The following is a 16,132-nucleotide window of genomic DNA, read 5'->3' on the forward strand; positions in this document are numbered from 1 at the left end:
TACCCAAACTGACCCGGAGCTCAAGTACTACCAGATTACTTTACATTAGACAGAATACGGAGAATCAGTGATCCCCACTGGACATTCAGTATTCTAAGGGGGGTTACATTACCAAATTACTTTACATTAGACAGAATACGGAGAATTGGTGATCCTCACTGGACATTCAGTATTCCAAGGGGGGGGGGGGGGTTACATTACCAAATTACTTTACATTAGACAGGATACAGAGACTCTGTGATCCCCGCTGGAATTCAGTATTCCAAGGGGGGGGGGTTACATTATCGAATTACTTTACATTAGACAGAAAATGGAGAATTGGTGATCCCACTGGACATTCAGGATTCCAAGGGGGGGGGGTTACATTACCAAATTACAATTACAGGGTTACAGTGTAGGGAGAGCCTAAATAAACAGAAAAATGTCTAATCCAACATGAAATCCATTCGGAGAGACTGAAATCTTTTTTTTGGGGGGGGGGGGACTGTCACAACTTTCCCCTCGTTAACTATGTTCCCCCTTGCTACTGTGGTCTTAAAAGTACAGTTAGTGAGCAAGAAAAACAAAAGTAGAATTAAACCAACCTGCTGTTTCTTTTCCACTCGCTAACAGTAGCGGCCGTTACAAGGATGTGCGTTTGTGTGTGCGGATGTGTGCGAGGATGTCTAGTGGCAAGGATTTGCATGCCTTTCTAAAATTACAGTGACTATTAACTTAATTATAACAATCAGATACTGGAGCTTTACACAATCACCAATGGGAATTACTTGGGTGTCTAGGGAGGAGGCTGTAATGGTTTACACTGTATCTGACAAACAATGGTCTGAAATACATTACTGGAGCTATTCAATTTGATCAAAACATGACATACGAGATCTGCCTAGACAAAGTGGTAGGTGCACTGGTGTGTGTGTGTGTGTGTGTTTATATATATATATATATATATATATATATATATATATATATATATGCGTGTGCGTGTATATATGCGTGTGTGTGCACACACTGGAATTTCTGTACCTGTGAAAATCCACCTTTCTCTGCCTTAGATTCTGGCTGCCTGAACATAAGTGTCTGTGTCCACATGTGCATTTACAGACATTAAATGCTTACATAACAAGTACCTCCATTTGAAAACTCCCAACCATCACAGGAACTATTTTACATCAAAACTATAAAAAAAAGAACATGACCATTCTAATAAAGCAGATTAAAAAAGTACTCGACTGCTCATTTTCTTGGCACAACAGGTTCACAGGTAGGTACTAGGCTATCTGCCCGAAGGCATTTATAAGCCTAGCCGGAATGTGTTGGCTTTCGCCACCCCTTTAGACTAGTTCCCTGTGCCTCTGTCCAGCAGAGCCATTGAAGTGATCCCTGGGGTAAACTTTGTTTCCCATCCACTCGTCAAGGTTTCTCTTGAAGAGGGTTAGCAAGGAGCTCTGCCTAATTTAGAATGAAATCCACTTCCAGAGCATGGGAAGTCTCTGGGACAGGAATCCATCCCTCCAGCACATCCTATTCATTGTTGTGGTGAGGCTTAGATCCCTGGAGCATGTGGCTTGAGGGGATATGGCTTTCTTTAGGTGGAGCATGTCCATCAATTCTGGGTTGGACATGGCCTTGTATGTCAGGCAGAGATCACCTCTGAGTAGGCAGTATGCAACAGAGTACAACTGTAATTTCTTCAGTCGAGCTGCATACGCCATCGGCTTGAGGCCAGTGATCCTCTTGGTGAGGTACTTCTGTGGTCTTTCCTGTTCTTGCAGGTGTCTTGTAAGGTACATTCCAAATGGGGCATTGTACTCTATGATGGGTCTGATGAGTGATGCATAGAGGGGCCCAATGATCTCTTTTGATCTGGATGCAAACCCTTTTGTGATTAGGTGGGCCACATAGAAGGATTTTCTAACCACTTTGGCAATAATTATCAAAGGAGAAGTTACTATCTACTTGGGTCCCCATATCCCTTATTACAACTTCTGTATTTAGGGGGCTACCACCTATGTGGTAGTTTGTGGGTACTTTGTTTTTTTACAAAGGGGATGACTATGCACTTTTTGGCATTTAGCTTGAGGCCATGTTTTTGACACCAGGTATCAGTCTCAGTGAGATCCTTTTGGAGGATGTCTGTGTCAACCAGAGTGTCAGTTATAGACCCTAGTTTGCAGTTGTCTGCGAACTTTGCCAGCCATAGTCCTCCTGTGCTTGCATGTACCTCTGAGAAGTATATGCCAAATAGGAGGGGTCCTAGGACTGAGATCTGGGCAATGCCACTTGTAACCGGTTAAGAGTCAGACGTAGCTCCTGCAACTCTTACCATGTGGGTTCTGTCCGTGAGCCAGTTGGCAACCCATCTCATGATGTAGGGGTTTATGTTCAGGCTGGTGAGCTGGTCTATAATACCAGAGTGGGAAATGGTGTTGAAGGCCTTTGCGAGGTCTAGGTAGGCTGTGTGAACCACCTTTCCCTCATCTATAGCCTTGGTAACTGTCTCAAAGAAGTCCACCAGGTTTAGGAGGCATGATCTGCCCTTAAAGCCGAACTGGGTAGGGTCCAGTCTTTGAAGGTTCACAATGTCTCTGTTGAGATCCATGATGATGTGCTCCACAGCTTTGCAGACCAAGCTAGTCAGGCTTATAGGGTGATAGTTCCCAGGGTCCGTTGTGGCTCCACCTTTGTGGAGTGGAATAACCATTGCTGTGCGCCACTCTGTAGGCGCGTAGCCTGTGGAGAGGCTGAGTTTAAACAGTGTGTTTAGGTGAGGGGTTAGTTCATCTTTGAGCTCATGTAGGACCCAGCCTGGGACACCGTCCGGTCCCATTGATGCTGTGTTTTTGTCTTTGGAGAGGGCTGTTTTAACCTGCCTGTGATTTCGGAGGAACTTCATTCTTCTGGTATAGGTATGGGCCCTTTTGGGGGTGAGAGGGAGGTGAAGTTTGCACTGAACCTGTCTGCCAGGATGTTGGCTATATCGGTCGGTTCAGTGTATTTTGTGCCATTCTGTACCAACTCAAAGCAGATCTGAGAATTGCCACTTAGATTCTTGACATAGCTAAAGAATGCCTTGTGGTTATCTTTGGAGTCCATGGCAATTTTTCTTTCGAAGCTAGCCTTGGATGATTTTGAGGGAACATAGTTTCTTGCTGATACTGATCAGGAATGTCTTCCCTTCTTGGGATTTTACTCTTTTCTGTACTAGTTTCCTCCTTCTATTGTATAGCTTGTTTATGGCAGGGGTCCACCAGACTGGTTTCCTTTTCTTGGAGGAGTGAGTCTTGGTTTTGTTTGGGATAGCACAATCCATGCATTCTTGTAGGTGCCCTTAGAGTGCATTAAAGGATTTTGCAGCTTGGACAGCGTTATCCTTTAGCATGGGGGCTTTGAAACTTCCCACCTCGGTCTTAAGTAACGTGAAGTTTGCTTTTGAAAAGTTTTTCACGGTGTTTTTTTTGACCGGGGTGGTGGCGAAATGTGGATATCCAGAGTGATTAGTTTATGGTCAGAACACCGGTCACCCATGTTGGTGATGACCAGGTCCAATATGTTGTCACTTCTGGTGGGGATGCTGACCAGTTGGATCCAGGGCATTTGAGTTTATAAATTCTAGGAAATGTTGGGCAAGGGAGTTTGTACTCTAGTAGTTCTCCCAGGTAGTTGAAAATCACCCAATATCAGGGTGTTTGGAAGGACCTTTATGTTTTCCAGTGTTTCCAGGAATGCGGAGTGGGTGTTCTGGGACATGGTGGGTGATTTGTAGCAAGCTATAATTTGAATAGCAGTTTTGCTTGTTGTTAGTTGCACGTGGATAATCTCTGAAGCATCGTGATGTGCCACTAACCTGGAGGTGTGGGTACCCTTGATTAATATGGATACGCCCCCGCCTTTTGTATTTCGGTCCAGGTTTTGTGGCCGAAATGTATGGTATGAGTTGAAGCCTAGTAGTGCTGGGGTTCTCTCTGGAGCCTTAAACCAGGTTTCTGTTACTGCACATATATCGATTTTCTCCATACTGACGAGTGACAAGTGCGTGCATTTTGAGGTTTAGACTTCGGCATTGAGTAGCATTACTCTCAGTTTTTTGTTACTTGTGCTGTTTACTGCGGTGGGTTTGTCTTTTGAGCCTTGCCTAAAAAAAAGGCACTATGGGGGTGGCAAGATCCTTGGCCAGTATTCGAAAGCCTAAGGGTGACAGGTGCAAGCCATCTCTAGTGAAGCAGTGTGGCTTCTTGAGCATGTCATCCCAGCCTGACAGACACTGGATCCCCTTTGAATGACACCAGAAGCTTAGCCAATTGTTGCAATTGATAATTTTTTTCTCTATACCATGGTATCATTTTTGGTGTGGGCAGGATGCTACTCAGGGTCAGGATCATACCAGCCTGGGCTACGTGATCATAGAGTTCCTCCATGTCTCTTCATGTAGTCCAGGGAGGTATGGCTCAGGTCATTCACACCAACAAGGACAATGACAGTCATATTTGTACTTTTACTGGAGTGGCCCGAGTGCTTGTGTTATGTGGCGGATCCTGGCACCCGACAGGCAGCTAACAGCAACATTCTCCTTGTTCAGCCTAGTGATTGGAACGTCAGTGCGCCTGACTATAGAGTCACCTATTACTAGTGTGTTGGGTATGTTATTTTGCCTTAAGGGCTGTGATTGGTGGCACACTGGTTTTGTGAAGTATGTGTTTCATGGTTTGTGTTGGGGGGGGGGTTGCTTGGGATGTCTGCTTTGGAGGTCTCTGTTGTTTTTGCAGATTTTTATTTAGAGCGTCAGAGTATGTTTTCGTGTATTTGTGTGCGTTTTTTGCCAGTGCTGGTTTCATAGGTGTATGTGAGACTGGTGGTGTGATGCAAGTAATTCCCTTCTTCTCTTGACTGCCTGGTCCAGTCTTGGGTTGAGAGAGCTTAGCCTCCAGTTTGGCTGTATAATTGCATTTCTCACATGTATTAGTGTTTGGTGGAAGGACGAGAGGGTTGGTCTGTGTACATGAGGCAATTGTAGCATTGCCTCAAAATGCCCAGATTCACAATTTGGACCAGAGAGTACACCTGAAAGTGCCCTTTGGACATGCCTAGATAGGTACAGTGAACGGTTTTACTGATTGGCTAATGCTAAACATGGTGGTTGTTGCAGGGAAATAACAGATCTTCCAGGCTGATTAAGACCATCTGCCTGCAGAGTCAAACCTCAACACCCAGGAAGGTCCATCATTTACCTATGATGCCCTCAATGTCCAGCATTATTGCAGATTGCCGGGTCTTGGCGAGTTATTTACTATTTGACATATTTTAAAGAGCAGTCCCCCTAAAGCATTACTTAATTTTTGCTAGCTTGTCATGGTTCCATGGCAAAGATGGATGTAGCCCTGACTTCGATCTTGGTGACCTGGATTTGACTAGTGAGCCCAGCTTCTGAGGAGTCCGCCTGGAGGGATAGGAAAGGTACAGGTATTTTTACAAGTTGACTTTTCCACGGCAGAGAGAGGATAGGGGTTTTCTGCACTGGATAATAACCTCACTGGGGCATATGCAATTGGCAGCTTTTCTTGGCTTGATGTCATGCATGCCACACATGGGGGTTGGGAATGAATAGGGCATAACAAAAATAACTATTACGGAGTACGATACTGCATTGGATTGCCTCAATCTCTCACACAAGAACAAGTACTGGATTAGGTCTAGGGGGATGAGGTAGTCAAAAGCGACTCCTCACAGAGAGCAAAGACAGACATCAACAGCAACTGATGGTCTGCTACATAAAGTGCAGAAATTTTTTTTTTATTGACTTGTAGCAACCAGTAAATGATTCTAGAATGTACTTGCTGGTTCTATTTTAGAATGGAAACATTTGACAATTTTAGCAGTCAATAAAGGAACAGAGGTTTCAGTTATCGGAGCTACAATTTGGTTATGACTTTTAAGGTTTGCATTTCAAATAGCTGACTAGTCGCAATGGGACTGCTGAGACAAATTCTGGTCTTTAACCCATCCTGGTCAAATGGATAAATACTTTACATTACCCATTGCAGATCCAGTGACACACACCTCCTTCACCACAGCTTATTTATTTCTGAATTATTAATAAAGGTCATACGTACTTTACCGGAGAACTGTGTGTGTGTGTGTGTGTGAAAGACCACCTCTGTGCCTCATATGTAGATAGAGGCAGAGGGGTACACACAGTAACAAGTATAAACAGTGTAACTAGTGCATTTTACAACAAAACAACATAAAGACAAGCACTGTATGCCCAAACTATCGATGTTAAGTAGGAACACATTAGTGGTAAGCAGACATAGCACAGTTATGACACATACCAAAACAAAGTAGGTGCAGAGGGTTAAGAATGTGAGGTGCCATTCTGGTGGTACAGCTGTGAGTCTCTCAGTCTTCATTTACTATTGTGTGACCTTGAGCAAGTCACTTAACTAGACATCACTCCCAGAGTACCCCTAAAAAGGGATTGTGTGTCCAGCAGGCCTATCTGGTTGCCTCTGGAAAGGCATGTGTGTGCCCAGTGGGCCTACCTAATTAACAGATGAGTATTACTTTACTATCATCATCAAAAACAGATGGGAAAGCAGGTTTAGTAGTGAGCATGAGCACACGCACACAGCAAGTTTAGTAGTGAGCATGAGCAGGTTTAGTAGTGAGCATGAGCACACGCACAAAGCAGGTTTAGTAGCGAGCATGAGCACACGCACAAAGCAGGTTTAGTAGCGAGCATGAGCACACGCACAAAGCAGGTTTAGTAGCGAGCATGAGCACACGCACAAAGCAGGTTTAGTAGCGAGCATGAGCACACGCACAAAGCAGGTTTAGTAGCGAGCATGAGCACCGCACAAAGCAGGTTTAGTAGCGAGCATGAGCACGCACAAAGCAGGTTTAGTAGCGAGCATGAGCACGCACAAAGCAGGTTTAGTAGCGAGCATGAGCACAGGCACAAAGCAGGTTTAGTAGCGAGCATGAGCACAGGCACAAAGCAGGTTTAGTAGCGAGCATGAGCACAGGCACAAAGCAGGTTTAGTAGCGAGCATGAGCACAGGCACAAAGCAGGTTTAGTAGCGAGCATGAGCACAGGCACAAAGCAGGTTTAGTAGCGAGCATGAGCACACGGACAAAGCAGGTTTAGTAGTGAGCATGAGCACACGGACAAAGCAGGTTTAGTAGTGAGCATGAGCACACACACAAAGCAGGTTTAGTAGTGAGCATGAGCACACACACAAAGCAGGTTTAAGTAGTGAGCATGAGCACACACACAAAGCAGGTTTAAGTAGTGAGCATGAGCGCACACACAAAGCAGCTTTAGTAGTGGAGCATGAGCGCATACTGACACTAGTAGATGACGCATCATTAGAATTATTCTATACACTGGATGGGCTGAAGTCAGACAATGGACAATCATTTTTTAACACGTTACATCGAAATCTTGGGCTGCAGCACAGGAAAACAGCTTCCATTTGGCTAGACAAACAATATGATGTTTTTGGCCAATATCCGCAAAGCCATCAGGATTACTAAAATCCAGAGGATTCCATGCAAACAGCTTGCTAAGATAGTCTATAGGAGCTGTACCACCCCCCACCCCCACCCCAAGAACAGGCAATGTTCCAGCGAACCTGACATTCAATTATAATTCTAGAACAAGGATTTGCTTCACCACAAATCTATACACATTACAAGGGACCAAAAGCAAAAGTCCTATAGTGATGCCAGGACAGCAAGATGTTAAACTTCTTTTTACATTCGAGGCCCATATGATATGAAAGACATTCAAAGATGCACAGCCTCCACCTGAAACTGAAGCATAACTCAACTGACCAGAATTTTGCAAAATGTTCATATTTTTGCCTCATATCTTTGGTATGTTTTGTATAAAATTTGTAGTTCACTTGCAAATCATTAAGGACTGCAGTCACTAAAAAGCAGATATTTAAGTTTCAAATTCCATATCCTTCAGAAAACGCAAGCTAATGCAAAACGTGTTATTCTGGCAGCTTTCTAGGTTTACAAGAACAGAAATTACAATATGTCCCCGATGTTTTATCCCCCCCCCCCCCCAACAGATTTTAGGTTCTGCCCAGAATTCTTGGACTCGGCAGTTGAGGTGTATGAAATGAAAATGTTTCTTCTTAAAACAGCTCACTACAGGAGCTAAGTTTGGGGACAACATACAGAAAAGTGACATTAAAATGTGTCAATTGTTAAAATTTCCACAAAGATTTTTAATTAATTTTTTAACCTAGTATTTCCTTTGAACCCACAGCCCATCAGAGGAGAGCTAGGGTACCTGTTGGGAGAGGCATATAAAGAACTAGGACCCACCAAAGGGGCTTTTCTTTTCACAGGTTGCAATGAATTCTCCAACATATCTGTATTCTTTTTAATCAAAAAATTATGTAGAAGTTCAGCTCTTTAATGTACAGCTTTTTTTAATTTCTGACACAATACGTACACTCTTCTGTCTCTGGACAGTTACTGGAGAAATGGAGGTTCTAACTTCCATGAATCACATTCCAGTGGCCATGTTTCATACCTGAAAGACATTTCTCTAACCAGCCACTGCTGCGTGGGGTGGTTTCTATTAATTGTTCTTTCGTTTTAGACATTTGTTAAAAAAGTAAGCCCATGAAGCATAAAAGTGCCCTTTTTAGGGGTGACCCAGGAGTACTTTCAAGTCAAGTGACTTGCTCAGAATCACACAGTAAGTAAATAGAGGTAGACAGAATCAAACCACGATTCCTTAGCTACAGGAAGCAGACCATTAACAGGTCAGAGTTTTAACCTTTGTGCTAACTACTAGATAAGGTTTCCCACTGAAAACCATTGAAACAATACAAATGAGCAACACAAGTGAGGAAATTGAAGCAAAAGCCATAGCCTACCCCATCTCCATCCTTATCAATAGAACTATTTTAGAAAGCCATAAAGGTGGGTCATCTACTGAGCTCACCAACTTTTGGCCTATTGCCTTTACTCTCTCCAATAGCTAAGATAATGGAGAAATGCATTCACAAACAACTACTTGACCACCTTCTCCAAAATAACCTACTTGCCAACTGGGCTTCAGGCCATTCCATAGCACAACCACTGCCCTGTTGTCCTTTTCTGACTCCATAAACAAAAATCGTAACAATAACACTTTACCCTCTGCACTATTTATTGACCTTTCAAAAGCCTTTGATATGGTAGACCACAACATACTTAGACATACTAAAAGCCCAATCACTTGACCCACATGCATTACAATGGTTTAAGTCCTACCTGGAAAAAAGACAGCAAGCAGTACTTTGGGATAATAATCTTTCTACATCCCTCCCAGTGAATATTGGAGTACCCCAAGGCTCCATCTTAGGACCCCTACTCTTCTTTATTAAAAATCTTCATACCCAAATTCCTCAAGCCACCTGCATACAATATGCAGATGACTCTACTTTAATTTGTTCAGCCAAGACCATAGCCTCTCTCCATTCCCTCACTCAAACTGTACTCAACAGTGTTGAAAATTGGTTCACACAACACCGCCTCCTCCTGAACCCCAAAAAAAACAAAGTTATTGCTCTTTGCTCCAACTCTAAAATCACCTCAACTGTACTTCACAATAACCTCAAACAATGGTACTAACATAACTTCTGACACTACAACCAGTCTACTAGGAGTAACAATTGATAACAACCTTAGCTATGATGACCACATTAATTCTACAACAAAGTCTGTTAACAAAAAACTAGGCACCCTTTACAGAATCAAACCCTTCCTCACCCCATCAGCCAGAATGACTATTGCTCAGACCCACTTAATCTCTACCCTGGCATGTTCTATGCTTCTGCGATATATACCAATCTAAGAACCACCTTACCAAACTTTCCACCATTTATAATAATATAGCCAGATTTGCCACTGGTACCCCATTTAGAACTCATCACTGTCTCAACCTTAAACAACTGGGATGGCTAGAACTGCAAAATCAACTACTTTGTCAACAACTAGTTATCATCCAAAAGATCCTTTATCACCCTAACAATACCCCTATCCTCACTAATCTGATCACACCATACAAAAATCTTGAAACACTACACTCCGCTAATAAGCTCCTTGTTGCCACTACTAAGTCAAAAAACAAAGCTGGGGACTCTTTTCTCCAACACAGTAGTAGAAACTGGAACCAGCTTCCTACTGAACTATCCACCCTTGCTTCAACATTCCAATTTAAAAAAACATCTTAAAGAACATTTTAAATCTCACTGGCTTTGTCCATGCTCTAACCCTGACTGACATCTTACTCCCCTTTGTGCTCTCTCTACACTTCTCTTCCATACTGTTCTTCGATGTTTACTTTGTAATCTATATATAAAAAATATATATATAATAATTATATATTATTGTCTTTACCTCTCTGCTATTGGATATTAACTACTAAATGACTTGTTACTATTTTTGTTCCTGCCAGCACAGCCAATGTACTGTAACTAACTTGACTAATTACTATATATTGCATTCTTTGTCACTGCTAGTGCTTAGCTTTTCTTCCCGGGCCTCTATTGAAAATGGACATATATCCAGTTAGACTAGCCTGGTCAACAAATGTAAAATAAATAAATAATAAATAAATAATTGACATGGACAGTTGTATTATGTAAGACTCTAATAAAGGAGTACAATCATTCAACCACATAAAGCAACGAGTTAAATTTTTCCCCAAGACCCAAATGCTCTACCTTGAAGAGAGCGAGACACAACTGAAAGGAAAACAAGTGGTCTAACATCAGTACTTGCACCACAACTGAAGGCCATTGACTATTTGCAATTTAAAGGAGGATGTACATACAAGTTAGCTTGGTTCCTCCATCCCCCTAGAAACACCTTTTTCCTATTTTTTCACATGGGGCTGGGGTGTCACTTCAAAGGTGACAATCTAGAGCCAAGGTTTACACCACTCAGTGGCTGGCCCTGCCTGGTGTAGCTCTTCAACACCAAACATGCACACTCACATCTATGGCCAGTTTAAAGTGGCCAACCCAACAAAAGTTAGCTTGGCTATCGAATTAAAAAACAACAAACATGAGAGCACTGTGGATTGGAGTGATTTCATCTTCCCACAGCTTATACGTTACTTTTACCAAGCTGGTATACATGCATCTTGAACTGTTCCTTTACTTTTACTAAGCCGGTATACATGCATCTTGAACAGTTCCTTTAACCAGACAGCTGAATTGTCTGAACATAAAGGATTATTTCAGTTATTAAATGATACAACAAGGCAAGCATACATCTGGCTGTACTACAGTGTAGGGTGTGCTAATTTTAGTGCAGGCTTTCTGTGGTTGTGAGTTAGTATAATGTGGATGTGTTATTCTAGTTACAAATTATCATTCAGTAGTGCGATAGTCATTTCAGTTATTACAGTGCAGATCTTGAATGCTCCAAGGCTGTAACATTCACTGAAAATACTTGGTTATTCCATTACTGCAGAACCCCAAGAAAGATGCTATTTAACAGACATAAATACAGAAGATGCTTTACTTGTTGAAATCCACAGGAACTGAGAGGGAATGGAAACTGCTGGGGATTTTCCCTTTTGTCTTTGTTTTTATTATCAAGGCATTTGTGCTTCCCACATTTTTCCACTTACAGCTGGAGGGCCTCACCTAAAATTAATTTGCTTTTCCATCTTCCAACAAAGCTGGAGTGAGACAGCATAGGAAGAAAATCAATAGGCGGCACCAGGACATCCCGCATTTCAAGAATGTTCCGTCATCTGTCAGCAGTGCCATACTCTCCTACATGTTACTCTGCTAAGTGTGTGTGTGTGTGTCTATAAAATGTGCACACACATACACATTTTATATATATATATATATATATATATATATATATATTATATATATATTATATATACATATACACACACATGATTTTTTATATATATATATATATATATATATATATATATATATATATATATATATATATATATATATATATATAGGTTCATGCATGTATTCTAAATGCACAAGGAAAGTAATATTTTCCATTCTCTACATTTAGTGCTACAAAACACTCTCTCCTTACTTCTATTATCCTGGCATGTGGCACGGAGACCCATGCTCTCAATATCTGTATATTGCTGTCCGACAGGAATAGTGGTTTTAGTCTTCATGTTTCTAGGTACTTTAGATTTTTTTTTTGCAAAGAAAAAAAAAAAAAAAAACTGGCAGGCAGAAATTCAGCCTAGAACAATACAAATGGAGGACGCGGTTAAGAGCTGTTCCAGGGGGGGTCATGAGCCATGTTACCTGAGACTAAGCCATTGGACATGCACTTCATCTCTCTCTCTTTTCCCACAAGGCTAGGGAACATTTTGAGTGGGATATTTCTACACACTAAAATGCTGCCTAATAAATGTTTAAGGCCAAATAATGCATCTGTTATTCTACAACAGTCCGTATGTGGTTTATAATAGTCCTTATGACGAATATATTTCCTATGACCAGGAAAGCGTTTTTAAGCTTAGTTTACTTAAAGCAAAACTTTAGAACTAAAAAAAAAATTTCTCTGTTTCCTAACTTATTTTAACAACTCAAAATCACTAAGTGCTTTATTTGTAATTGTTGCCGGTTTTCTACAACATGGCTACCAATGGGGCTTGATGTATCAACATGATCTTCTTCACCCTCAACCCTCTTTCCCATAAAGCTTTGTATGACTCATGCCAGACATAAGGAAGTAACTTTAAATTCCCATGCCATTGACATAGAATGGGATTTGTCAGAGTCACTGTTGGCCCTTTTACAGAAGGTAAAGAAAATGCTTCTTTTCTGTCTCTAATCACCTCATTTATGTTTGGCTCAGACCTCGTTTTACACTACACTTAGAAGTTATCCAGCTACAGGTATAAAAGTACTAAATGACAGGCCTTTGTTCAGTGTTTTCCTTTGTAGTTCATGATGAATTGAGTGTCCCGTCCCCCCACACTATTGCACAGGTGTTAAAACGGACACTAAACTGGAGACCCTTGCAGAATCGCTTCCTGAAACTACAAAAGAAAACACTGAAAAAAGGTCTTCAATTTAGTTACTTTTCTGGCTGCAGCTAGATAACTTCTAACTACAGTATAAAACAAGGTCAGAGCCAAACATAAGTGAGTGATTAGAGAGAAAAAAAAACATTTTCTTTACCTTCTGTAAAAGGACCAGCATTGAGCCTCACAAATCCCATTAAATGTCAATGGCATGGAAATTCAAAGTTCATTCCTTATGTCTGGCATGAGTCATACGAAATATTATAGGAAAGAGGAGGGGTTGAGAGAGAACAAGAGAACATGGATGCATCAAGTCCCATTGGCAGCCATGTTGCAGAAAACAGACAAATTACAAATAAAGCACTTGAGTGACTTTGAGGAGTTAAATAGGTCAGGAAACAAACATAAGAGTGAAACAAACAGGAAACAAACATAAGAGTGAAACAAACAGGAAACAAACATAAGAGTGAAACAAACAGGAAACAAACATAAGAGTGAAACAAACAGGAAACAAACATAAGAGTGAAACAAACATAAGAGTGAAACAAACATAAGAGTGAAACAAACATAAGAGTGAAACAAACAGATGTTTTAGTTCTATGGTGGAGTTGAACTTTAACCTTGAACCATTATCATAGACCTTCTAAATATTAGATTAAGCTTCAACAGATACACATACACACTACTTCTAATGTATCTTGCTCTAAACAATGCCAAGAAACCCATTTGTAATATGGCAACAGTGGAGAAACTACCACTTTTAAGAGTTGTGTTAGATACACTCATACTGTATGGAGATATGAAATGAAGGTCATCTGTTCCAATAACCCAAGACTGTAAAACACCTCTGACAATGACAGCAAGGTCTTTGTAGCGATAACAAAGAATAATGATCTTGTTGAATCCCTGACATATTAAGAGAACACTAAATAAAGTGGGTGCACGAAGACCAAAGAATACAGCATCGCTTCACATGAAACCTAAGTAACCAGCCTCTTCTGACCTGCTACCGGTTCTACAGTGCATGAATCAAATAGGCACACACCACCACCCCCAAACATGATGTATGCAAGCACAGTAGCAAAACACTACTCCACCTAAAAAAGAATCATTGTCACTGTACTGCTTTACAGCCTTCCTGAAATACTTGGCCTCCACACAGGTGGAGGGATTCAGCATCATATTGTGAGTGTGTGAGATACAAGGCAGAGGTCATCTAGAAACTAAATATACCAACTCCAAGATCGCACTACAGTGGACAGTTACTCTTGGAGTTGGCATATTTAATTTAGGGGGGGGCTTGCCCCCCTACAGAAATGTAAAAAGTGTTTGTTAGTTAGGTGGTGTTCTAGGTGAAGAGGATGTTATTTACTTGTGCATTGTAGATTTCAGTGTTATGAAGCACATTTTCAATGTGCTGAGTTTTCAATGTTTTGGGTTTTCAGTGTTTTGGTCTCAATGTTATGAAGTAGAACCATATACACACACACGCACACACACCTGTGTGTATGTATCTAGCGCACACACAACATACATATTATATATAATACAGACATTATAGCTCACTCTCTCTCTATCTATCTATATATCTATCTATATATACATCTATATATCTATATATACATCTATATATCTATATATACATCTATATATCTATATATACATCTATATATCTATATATACATCTATATATCTATATATACATCTATATATCTATATATCTATATATCTATATATATATACACATACATACACACACACGTACGTGTGTGTGTATATGTATATATGGAATCACTACGTAATACCGAAACTACACACTCCCAAAACCCACAATACCAAGACTAAAACCCCTAAACCACACATTACCGACATTTTAAAAGCGCGAAATTCAAAATTGCGAAAGTACTACATACATACAGCACACACACAAACATATACACAGCTCCCCCCATAACCAAACAAACAACCCTACACTAAAGATTAGCAGGGGGGCTTTGCCCCCCTGCACCCCCCCATATGGGGGGCTATGCCCCCCACACCCCCTGACTTTAATATTCCAACTCCGAGATCACACAGACATACACACAAGGCAAACTCACACACACACACTAAAGACCCTCACAAACACACTTACACACACATACTTACCTGAACCGCAACACCAGAAGCGCTAACTCAAAATCCCTTACCATCGGGATTTTGAATTTCACGCTTCTGGTCTTTCGGTAATATGCAATTTCGGCTACATGGTCTCGAGCATTTGAAATTCGAGATTTCAAACGTTCGGGATTTAGTAGTGTTCCCGTATATTTATATATATATATATATATATATATATATATATATATATATATATATATATATATATATATTTTTTTTTTATTATAGATATACACACACACACACAGATGCACACACACACAGATGCACACACACAGATGCACACACACAGATGCACACACACAGATGCACACACACACATTATATATTACAGATACACAAGCACATCTTCCGCGGTGGTGCAGCGGTAGCGTTGTTGCCTCAGAGCAAGAGGTTCTCCTGTTTGATTCTCGGCTTAGGTTGGGAGTGCCTTCTGTGTGGAGTCTGCATGTCCTCCCCACGATCGAGTAAGCGTTCGAAAGACATGCGTTGAATGGGCATGTCTTCGTTGAAGGTTGGGCGTCGGGCTGGCAACTTGACACCATAAAAAACAACCGTCAATCATTAGCGGACCGGAGTTCCGCTGTGGCAACCCCTAACTGGGAAAAGCCAAAAGACAAAAAACACACAGACACACACACACACACACACACACACACATCTTCCACGGTGGTGCAGCGGTAGCGTTGTTGCCTCACAGCAAGAAGTTCTCCCGTTTGATTCTCAGCTTAGATTGGGAGTGCCTTCTGTGTGGAGTCTGCATGTCCTCCCCACGGTCGAGTGGGCGTTCGAAAGACGTGCGTTGAATGGGCGTGTCTTCATTGAAGGTTGGACGTTGGGCTGGCAACTCGACACCATAAAAACCAACTGCCAATCATTAGCGGACCAGAGTTCCGCTGTGGCGACCCCCAACTGGGAAAAGTCGAAAGAAAAAAAAACACACAC

Source organism: Protopterus annectens, chromosome 3.part1, assembly GCF_019279795.1.
Source record: "Protopterus annectens isolate FY-2018-M chromosome 3.part1, PAN1.0, whole genome shotgun sequence".
Lineage (NCBI taxonomy): Eukaryota > Metazoa > Chordata > Ceratodontiformes > Protopteridae > Protopterus > Protopterus annectens.